The sequence below is a fragment of the Melospiza georgiana genome, chromosome 1 (genome assembly GCF_028018845.1).
Source record: "Melospiza georgiana isolate bMelGeo1 chromosome 1, bMelGeo1.pri, whole genome shotgun sequence".
Lineage (NCBI taxonomy): Eukaryota > Metazoa > Chordata > Aves > Passeriformes > Passerellidae > Melospiza > Melospiza georgiana.
The window spans coordinates 112846938-112858586 of record NC_080430.1 but is presented as its reverse complement, the minus strand read 5'-3'; the positions used below and the strand labels follow the sequence as shown (position 1 = coordinate 112858586).

General features: G+C 39.7%; 1 protein-coding gene across 3 annotated transcripts in view; it reads right to left on the bottom strand.

The window, feature by feature from the left end:
- Nucleotides 1-11649, bottom strand: part of SPIDR (scaffold protein involved in DNA repair) — a 195216-nt gene that overhangs the window by 108896 nt on the left and 74671 nt on the right. The gene's annotated exons all lie outside the window — the stretch shown is intronic.

Below are 11649 nucleotides of genomic sequence, written 5' to 3'. Positions count from 1 at the left end.
AAGAGAAGAGAAGAGAGAAGAGAAGAGAAGAGAAGAGAAGAGAAGAGAAGAGAAGAGAAGAGAAGAGAAAAGAAAAGAGAAGAGAAGATCCCCATCAAAGCCTGGAACAGGTCTGTTAGGCTTTCAGCAGGTTAAAAGCCTGTCATAGTCAGGAGGTTTGCTCTTAGCGTGACTGCGACATGCAGGGAAGTTCTCTGATTCTCTCCTGGTAAGCTCAATTCAAAGCAAAGTTTGTAAAAACATGCCGGGGGAGAGGGCAGAAAACGACACCGCGTTTCAGAAACATTTACAAGTGTTTTGCAGAAATGAAACTTCACTGAAAGAGCTCGGTTTCGCTCTCCCGGGTGGAGGATGGGTGTCGGTGCACAAGCTCAGAGGCAGCCAGCGGGAGAAGCCTTGCGGGCAGCCGAGCTGTGCGAGCAGCGCCGTGCCCGCCTCCGGCGCATCCCCACATCCAGCACGGAGAGCGCACGGAGTTATTACAAGTTGTGCAGAAGCGATGGCGCACAAACCCGAGCAAATATCCCTGCTGCTGGCTCCTGTGTCACGGATGTGGAGCTTTGACGCCAGAGAAAGCCGTGGACAAATACGCGCTGCCGCTGTCACGGTGAGATCAGCTTTTCCCGGGCTCCTGCTGACAACATTGCCACCTTCCGCAGCCGCCGGGAAGGGCACGGACCTGCGCCCGGGGGGCTCGGGCAGCATCCCACCGCCCCGGGAAGCGCCGGGGAGATGCTGCTCAGGAAGGCGCTTTCCCACCGCTGCCCTCTGTAGCCACCCCGGTAACTCAGGACAGTTTATTTTGGAAGCCTGCGACTGAACGGGTGCGGAGCCCGCAGAAGCGGCGCGGGGCAGCCGAGCGCACGCACGGGTGGGAAACGCGACCGAGGGAACGCGCTGTGCGCCACATCTGTTCGGTACATCCCGATGAATGCAGAGCCAGCCTGACTGCCCGTGTCACTTCCAAAACTGCTGAGGGGGCTGGGGAAAGTCAAAGCAGAAGTTAAAGGGAGGCAAATGTCGCTGTCTCCATGGCCGGAGCTGAGGGCATCTCATTCCAGACTCCAGCCCTCACGCACTGGACTGCCGTCCTGCATAGTATCAGTAAAAGGGGCAACAAAACACATGTACTAGCTACCCTGGCTTCTACATACTTATAATGTCAGTATATGCATGTCATATAAGCTTGAACATGCGATGAGGTTATATGTTAAAAGGCTGTATTTTGTCTTGCTAGCTTGCAGGAAATATCTTCCTGCAAATCATCCACAGTTCACATATGGTTAATAAAACAGTAGCATTAAAACAGCAGTTAAAACGCAACTAATAACAAATCAAATATATTAACCAATACATTTAGTGCACATTCTAAAAGGAAAATGGCTTTACTTAGACATAGCCAAAATACACCAATGGAGCTGTTAATGTGCGATAAGAAAGTACTTTCCAAGAAAAGCTTCCAAAAAATCAACATGGCAACCAAAACAATACCTATATTAATTTAGAAAATGTGTGCTCAGAGTTTAATAACAAGCAATACCTATATTAATTTAGAAAATGTGTGCTCAGAGTTTAATAAGTGGAGAAGGACTTTGCCATACAAAATTATACATATTTCCAAATCTCAGAGCTCTTCTAGAAAGGCAGCCTTCAATATGTAAGGCTTTGCCAAAGAACAAGATTCATGATCAAAGGTAAAGAATCCCAACCAATTAACTGGAACACACAGGAAAATAATACTTTCATATGCAGTCTAATCTAAATATAAATAGGCATAAAAGTTGCTCCCTCCCCCCTCCAAAAAAGGTATAATTTATATTTGGGTTGTGGAAATAACTTCTCCCCCTTGTTTTCTCCTCTAGCTGTGTTTATGGCAGTTTCAGGGTAACCAGTAAACCCAATAGGATTCCATTCCTTCCTAGGTAAGATCAGTCCTCAAAAATCAAGTAATTGCCGTTGTATCTGCACTGACCTACAACCAAAGGCAATTCTCAAGACTTAGGCAGATTATTCTAGAAGCTGATTATGTTGAAATTTGTTTTTAGAATGGGTTTGCTTTTGAGTATAGCAAGAAAACAGGTCTCTGCTATAAAGCAAGATTCAAAAGCAAACTCCTAGGGTCAAATATCTCCCAGCAAAATTAGACAATCACCTCATGCAGAACTTCTCAAGCTGTAAACCACAGGAGGCTGCAAAAAGACAAAGAAAATACTGGGCAACTTATTTGGTTTGTGTGAGAGATGGAAGGTAAGATATATTTGGGAATAAAATAAAGAACAATCCTATATTGTATAAAATGTATTTTCATTCAAATGTCTTCAAAAATAATTTAAGAATTATTATTATACATATATACTGTAAATGTGAGCTCCTTCAAGCACATAAACCCTGCAAAATCCAGTGACAGCCCATATCAATAAAATTTATCTCTTCCTTAATCTGTACAATGCATAAAAAACTACCACCCCTATAAAATTAATATTTATGACAAGCTCAGTGAACCAGAAGACAAGCAGTAAGGCACAAGTGCCATGTACAAATCTCACATAGTTGCATTGCCCACGTTTCTCAAAAATGAACCTCAGCTTGGAGGAGAAACTTGGTTTTGGGAAACACAACAGACAGACATGCTGTGCCATGCTGGGAAGACAGATGAAAACACAAATAAAATCAATATAATTTATGGTTTTATCCTGACTCTTAAGTGTTCTCAAGTTCGGTGCTTTCAGTGTGTGCATGCAGCACTGTAAATATTCTGCCAGGTTTTTTTGGGGAGTAGTTATGATCCTCAATGTCTGTCCCAACAATACCTCAGAGCACCTCAGGATATTTCTTCATAGCCTCAGTTCACATTACAAGGGATTAGCTGGAGATGCTGACAGACTTGGGTTTGCACTAGCAGCAGAGTCAAGGTGGACATGCAGTCCTGGTTTTTATGACAGCCAAGGACCTTGGACTGACTATGGACAATGACTGCCAGGAAGACCATGCAGAAGTGCATTATCGTGATCTGCTCAACAGCAAACATGTGCTGCTTACAGGAAAAAAAAAATAAATACAAGACTTAGAAAAAGGGAAGATAACGATCAAAACAAAAAACATCCCCAGAAATGTTCACTAGGCTTCTTTATTTTTAACTCTTTAACTCTTTTACCAAGAAGAGAGAAAACAGGTAATGTTTCAGAAGTCCAAAGAGGTTAAAGAAACTAAAAAACCAGCAAAACAAACTAAAAACCCCCATACACACAACCACCCCCCTTCCCACATACTGCCAAGTAATGATTTTTTTTTTTTTTGGCGCCACATCAGTGATTTGGCTTTCCACACACAAATCCCCAAAGGTAAAATCAGTGGTTGTACAGGACTTCTAATGCTCTAAATATTGTTCTGAAACTTCTGATTGGAGAAACTTGGTGTTCCAGAAGGCTGTACTGGGGCAGTAACTAGAGGAGTACTTTTTCAGGACATATCAGGACACTGTCAAAGAAGCCTACCAGTCAGGGAGAAGTAATACATTGCAATCTGCACAGTGAATGTTGACTTAGAAGACTGATAGGAAGAGAAGCTTCATCAAACACACAAAAGGCTACACTGGATGTTTCACAGCTGAACTGTTTCATATACCAAAGTACAGTTTTCTGCCAATAATACATAAAACTACAGGTATTTCTCCTACTAGCTTTTACTGAAAGAGAAGTAATCTGCCCGGAAGAAGTAACAGTAAAATTTGTTCTCCCCCTTGCCCTCCCATGCTCCCGCCCCCCAGGATAGCTGAGATGTTTTAAATACTGTATTTTGGGTAGCAACATTCCAAATCTTTCAAATATCTGAAAGCCACATTCCCCTTTTGAAATACTTGGGGCTTTAATTACTATTTCTGCTAGGACTACAGTAATTAACTGTTGCTTACCTACACTTAAATATGACATTCAGGAGGAGGAATCTGACAAAGCATACCTTGATATTGTAGGGAATGACCACACAGCATAATTTGGCAAACTCACGCTTTATCCATCTCTTTACCCACGCAAAATTGCCCAAGGACAAAAGCATCCTTAGCATGAAAATCCAGCGTATATCCAGAAAATACTCAGCTTATTCAAGCCCCAACCTAACTGCACACAGAACTGCATGGAAAAATCATACTCCAAATACATATCTACCATTATAGTAGCAAATCACACCTGATAAATAAAGACAATGGCACTTATCTTGAAAACTGCCTCTCCACAGTGAGCTACGGAAATACATGTTATTTTATGAAGTGAAGGTGCTGAACAGCAATCCAACAAGCAGAAACCATAAATTTTCAAAATGTTAATTTTTTAAAGAAAAGATTACCCAATTACTGATAATCTTGAATATTCAAAGAAACCCATTCACAAAGTCAAAACTTGCTCTTCAGTGGTTAAACTACTGAAGGAATTTTGGCACATAGTCTTTTTACAAATTAAGTATTGTTTTACACGTCCCAAATCTGTTAGTCATAAACATTAGCAGAGGAATACAAATCACAACTTTTTAATAACCCTGCAGTAATTCTGAACTTGTTCATCTGAACTTATTTAGCTTGTTTTTCCTTCATGACTGGATAAAGCAGACTGCAGTGCCAGGTCTTGGCTCCACCAGTTGCTCATTAAACAAGATCTGGAATTTAGCATTGGATTGAATACACATGGGAACTCATGTGAAGCTGCTCGTATATCAATGATAGCTCCGTTGCTAACACAGAGTTTATCCAAGACCGTACATTTTTCGTTGACTTGAACAAAGCTGTTCACCATCCTCTGGTTTTGACGTCAGTGGACAACTACCCACTAACAGTATCTGTCACTACAAAATGCTTGGAATTTCCTCACTTATAAAAGCTGGAAAGTTTCAAGTACAGACTTTTCATTAAAAAACAAAACAAAACAAAACTTTATTAGATTTTTCAGGATAAGATTATTTCGTGAATATTAGGAGAAAACATTTTTATTCTCACTGAATATTTTTCCAGTAATTTTTCGGATATAAACAACATCACTGACTGTAAGGAATGGATGTTTAAAAACAATTTTCCTATTCTGTTGCTAAAAGCTGTGGACTCAGATGTAAGCTAATTCCTCAACATGGAAGCACCACAGTGAGGTGATTCATATTTTTCCCATCAACTGGACACCACAGTTATTCCAGTAGGATCTAAGCTGGACGGTATCTATAATTTAGGAAAAACGTAGAAAAACACACCCCACATAAAGCAGGCTGTTCACATCCCCTGCCTCTTTTCTACAACTCCTTTATTCTTACAAGCCCATGTTGGAAAAAGCCATTGTGATGGAGACTCCCACCAGAGAACAACACGCAGTGCTCCTTTCGGGTGTGTGAGGCAGGAGCACAACGCCTGACTGGATGTGCCCAGTTCAGACACACATCTGGTCAGGGAGGCCAGAGGTATTCTACCCCCATGGAGGCTTCTGTGGCAGCAACAACGCATTTCAACCTTGATCTGAAAGCCAAGCTGCTGCTTTGCAAACACACCGCTCACTTCTGACCCCTCTGATTTGGCCAAAAGCAAACAAATGGATCAACAAACCCCCGCGCCTCATTGGTGCAGTGCAGTGGAAATTCCCCTTTTCAGCATGGCCAGATACCATCAGCTATTAATCCAGAGACAGGCAGTTGTGTTTAAAAATCCAGTTTCAATCTTCTACACAACTCTGTATCTACTGTCTTGAGGCTCCCGTCCTCCTGTGTTTCCATTCTTTTCTCCATGGAAACCCCTTTTATAGAGAGCAGGTTTTTCATCTTTGTTTTTCAGGGTGCTCACATTTTCTATGTGGCATTTGTATAATGTGTCTATCCATGCCACGCTTGTAAAAATAAGCATGTCTGTCTCACTGTAAAACTGTGATCGTGTTACTGTGTTTATTACACATAGCCCACATCCGAAATACCAGATATCTGTTGCTTCAGGTGGTTGTGGCAGATCACAGAAATGACATCAATGACTTTTTCTCCTCTTGGAATCAAAGCTGTGCAATTTTGCATTTTTCCAATTATGTCATCCACCTATGAAGGAACACCACTATTCACTAATTAGATTACTAAGAAATTGTGTTGTTTTGATTTTCTACATGCAAAGTAAACAAACTCATATAATATTAATTTATTTATCTCTTCACTTCTAGAGATATCAAATAGCATATACCTGAGCAGCTATACAGATAAAATTTTCTCCCTTTCCATGAGAGGATGGACAAAAGAAAAATAATTTTTTTTAAAGAAAAAGGAGAAAAATCCTAAGGTCTATTCTGTCAAGAAAAGACAAAGCAAAAGAAACACAGAAGAAATTATATTAAAAGCTTGCTAGGGACCACTTTCAGTTCATAGAAAGTAAGTGTATTTTTGTTCTCAAAAGACAAAACACCTCTTCTGAAGTGATTGCACTAGGAAAAGTATATCTTAGCAAAACAAAAAGTAAATTCTTGCAAAAAAACCTGCTGCTGCTTCAGCTGCTTCTGAAAGAAACTTCAATTTTCACAACTGCATGATCTCTGAGAAGCAATTCCAAGCAGATGATATGATCTGATCTTTGGCTCCAAGGCCATTCCCATATGTACTTTAGAAATAGTGCCCACACTGGCTTTACAGCTCTGAAGTTTTGTAGAATTTTATCTTCTGAGTGAGCCTCATCCCTCTTATCAGGTTCTCCCACTCTGCCATTGTTACATTCTTTCTTTGAAGATGTTAAGGCAGAGCCAACATCTTTCCAGTGAGGGGGATCTGACTGGGGATCTCCCCCCCCCCTTTTCCATCCGTTTGAGTATTTATATGTGTATATATAAAGTGCCCAGGTTTCATGAGAGGAAGATGGCGAACATTGATCAGTTGGACAAAACTGATCTATCAAGCATTCAGAGAAGCTGCCTCTCTGTGGAATAACCAGAGAAACTGAAGGTATGTGAAAGATGTTCTATACATGTCTTTCCTTAATTTGAGAAAATTTAGAAGGATAGAGATGCTTTCTTTACAGAGCAGCAGGAGATCATTTCTGCATTTCATTAACATGTGAAGCATAGATCCTGCTTTCACATGACCTTTCTAGTGATAGGTACTCTGTAAATGTTCTTAAATGCTTCCCTTGCTTGATGAGAGTGATTAAAAAAAATAAAACTTCATCAAATGGAAGCCAAATGCTCTTTAACACGAGCCATGCTAGCTCAAAACACCTATTTCATGTGAGCTCCCTGTGTTGCTCCTGTTGTTTCTCACCCAGATGACATAAGACAGTGTTAGGTAAGACAATGCAAAAATCACAGTAACATACTCATTTATCATAAATGCTGCTGTTGAGTCAACAACACAGCCTACAGCATGCCCAGGATAATTCTAAAGTAGAATACTACCTGAATCCACAAAACCAGATTGCTTCTTGCACATGAATTTCTTCAGAGCTTGCCTGCACGTTTCTACAGCAACTTCCACCACTGGCCTACATTAAAGGACTTAAGATACAAGATTTCATCCCTGTACATCAGCTGATCTGTAGCAATGTTTTGTATGAGTTGTTCTTCTTAGTAGTAAATAATTCAAAGTCTTTTAAAACTCCTTCACTGAGGAGAGACTGAATTTAGCGTTATGCAAACAGAAATGAGAAGTCCACATTAAACACTTTCTCCAGGCACTGGAACACTCAAAGTTGAGTAATTATGACTCCCCGTGGTTTCACAGGTTAAGAGAAACTAAAGAACAACTTTGAAGTTGCTTGTTGATGTCACAGATTTAAGTGTTTTATGTACTTGCCATACCAAGTTCCTAAAATAAACTGTCTCAGAGAAGTTGCATAGGGAATAACGGCTATCCAGCCAAGGATCTCGTTTTCTGCAGAGTTTTCAGGCAGTGTAAGAACAGAACAGGCTGGTTATCCCCTTCATATTGCCCCTGCCCCCAGTGACTAGCACCAGATGAACCTCCTGAACTAGAGGCTTCATACCAGACTTTCAGATTAAATAGGTATGGATCGACCTCTGAGCCTGTCCAAATCAAACGTGATCTGTGGCTTATACTGCTATTGCCAAGAACTCTATTAATATCACATACTTCTAGTAGTTTTACTTCAGAAATACATGAAAAACATTTCAAAGTTGTTAAACTTACTGGCAAGGGAAAGAATTCTAATCAGCACCATTTCCTTCAGGTCAGTTTATCTTGAATATTAACTAGTAGGCATATCTATGAGCAGAAGACAGGAGTATCTAAAGCAAACAGTCCATCCCCAAGGCTTGCAGCATCAGCAGTCAAATGAATTCTGGAATCTCTAAAAATACCAACTCTCATTACTCTGTCAGGTATGGTAAATTATTTCTATAATTTTTACAATGAAACAAACAGAAAGAAACCCCAGGTACGTTGAAGCCATAAAATCACCACCAACGGCAGTGTGGAAGCCTTTGTTTCCACTCGTGTCTTTGCAGGCAATCTTTACTTTTTGCTGGCTATGTATTTCTGCAAAGCGAATAAAGACTTAGAAATCAATTTAATTAAACTCAGTAATAAACTTTTTTCTTTTCCAGGTGTTAAAATCACTTAATGATTCAGATTTAGTTTGTGAAAAATTATGAGGTGTTCATTTAAAATCTCAATCCAAGAAGTTGCTCAGGTACTGCAAAGAAAACCAAAGGCAAGCCTACACAGGCAGGGGCAGGCAGGGCTGAGTTCTTTTGCCTGTTTTGTTCCCAGCTGGCCAGACAGAAACCAGCTCCAGCCCAAAACACACAATCATTTTCATGTGATGTGTCCAAGCTAATAGGCCTTATTTAGATACAACACTGCAATAATACTTCCACATAGCCACAAGATCAGAGCAGGCTCCTGTCAGATGTCTCAGTGGCCAGGCAGCTGAGCTCTGTCCTGCACCACACACGCTGGTTTGAAAGCTTTTATTGGGTTGTGGGGGTTGCTTTCCCTATAGCAAGTGACAATTCTCACATCAAATCCCCTGCTTTCAAGATTGTAAATATGTACCTTAAGACACTGGACCCAAAGAAATTAATATCTAGTTACAAAGAAATCTGGGTTCAGTCCTGGTAATTCTTGTCCTGACACAAAGCTCCTCTGAAATTCAGTGGGACCATTCTCACGAGCAATGTCTGGTGGTAAGATTTTTACAACCAGCCCCCTGTCAATATTTTATTTTTGAAATTAAATTGCTTTTACTGCAGTGCTGAGTTTCAAGGGATTCTGCATGGAAACAAATACCAACAAGCATATCAGCACTTCTCTAAACACTGCTTCCTGAAGTACTTAATGCAAGTCTACTGCTGGAGATTTCTCACATACCAGGTTATGCACTGAGTTCACAGCACATACAAGTACAGTTACAAAAGCAAAGTCTAATTTTACAAAGGTTCCAAAATTAAATGTTCAATTTTTGACATGAATAATCACCTCCAGGAGCCAGCAGACTGTGTGCCTACATCTTACTTACTTGGTCACCTGGTTAGAGGGCAAAAAGCAAAGTCAGAATGTAATTCTGGAATTTTATTTTAAAGGTAATGGGAAATTTTTCTCTCAGGACACAACAGCACCAGAAGCAGGCCACTTACAAAACACCCCATCTCATCCCACTCTGTCCTGCCATACAACTGTCTCAAAATACAAGATAACAATGTGCAGTGTGCTATGTATCCCAAAACAACATAGGTAGTTCAAGGATTGCCTCCCGTTGCATCTACTTTTTTTTTTGTGTCTCTTTTGCTTCTGATTTTAGTAAGATACATAAGATGTTAATAAGATATATAAATATGCTTATTTCACCATGTCAGGATTAGATTCAGTTAATTTGTTTTTTCACTAGTCACACATTTGAATTGACAGACAAGCGTTTTAACAGAAACAGCATTTGTTTTTAACAGAAGTACAAATTCAATGCAGAGTAACAAGAACTAGACTTCAGCATTCAGACTTCTCAAGTAAGAGTTTAAGAGAATAGAAGCTTGGAACTGTGATAGAGGAAACTTCCACTAAGCATACAAGTCCAATTTTCAATTAATGTAAACTGAAAGTGCCAAATTATAATCTAAAACAAAAACATCCCTCATTCTCTCCCCTCCCTGCCTCCAGCATTTTAACAGTATCCAGCCCAACTTTTTTTGAAGTTGGTTGAGTAAACAGACAACTGACACTAAGATAATTTCAAAAAGAGAGAGAACAGGACTAGAGATGAGGTTTAATGCAGTTTTGCTACAATTAACTGATGTATTTATGAAGTGCCTTGACAGACGTATAGGTAAGGAAAGCAACCGTGACAATGCAGATGTATCCTCTGTCCAAACATTACGGTTTCATGAAATGCCCTTTTCCCTACATGAAAAGCACGTCCTACTAAAGATATATATATTTTTTAAAAAAAGCAAATAAAAGGCAGAGTTTCTAGGAAGACAGACAGCGAGCTATGAAGCTTCCTAAAGAAATCTCAGCTTACATGCATACAGGAATGAGTTTTGTGTCCAGAATGTCTTAAAATTTAAACAAATGAGAAGAGTAGACCAGTACAGTTGCAGATGTCTGTAGTCTGGAAAGGATCAGATCAGTGCAGATTTACATCTTCCCAGAGCAGACATGAAACAAGCTGCAGCAGTCCGAGACTTACACAAGCTAAGCATTCTACAGGAACAGGTCAGGAGAAGAAAAAAGAAGGAAGTAAAGAGAAAAGTTGAATCACGCCCTACTTAAAACAGTTTTTCTGGTACAAAAATCTTCATGTAGGTTAAGGTCTACACAGAAGGATACAGCTGCATAAATGCAAAACCTCGTGGTTTAAAAACGACAGAGGAAACCTGAAGAGAAAAACGGAACTAAGTTTGTAGGAGAGAGAAACAAGAAGAAAACAGGAAAACAAAGCCAAATGTAAAGCATGAAAAAAAGCTTCTGAAGGAAAAGATAAATGAGAAGAAAACAGGGCAGTGAATCCGAATCATATCAGACTAGGACTTAATTAATATTGAACTTCATTTTCCCTTGGCTACCGATCTATTTACATCTAAACAATCAATAGTTGTATCTGTAGCCATAAAAAACGCCAAATAAAATATCTTCCCTTAGTTTTTGAATTGCATCCAAAAAGAGTTAAAAACATTTCAGAAGCAAAAGACTACAAATTGGGGAACTCAGAAAAGATTTGCAGCTATCAATGAGGATAAAAACCAGATACAGACCTTTGCAAAACAGGAAAAAGTATTTTGCAAAAGGATATGGTCAAACACGAGAGGCAGCTGGAGGCTAAAACTCAGGTAATGAATGCTGAAATACATAAGAAAAGTATTTCCTCTTTTATAATTTAGGGTGGAGGGCAGTGAAGAGAGAAGTAATGTTCCCACTTCAAAGTTCCCCTAAATTTTTATGAAAGGTAGTCCTTCCATCCTCCAGCTACTACCAACCAGCTGCCTTACTAGAAATCTCATAATTTTTTGTTACCCTCAAAATTCAGGTAAATAATCCAACTCAGAAAATAATCACAAGCATACATCAAACATTTTGAAGAATTACAGAAAGGGTTGTGTTGAAGAGGAACTCAGGGAACTGAAGACTGAATGCTATACAGTTAATAGAGACTTTTCCACTGAAATATTATACCCATGCTCCCAACAACAGATGAGCATTCCTGAA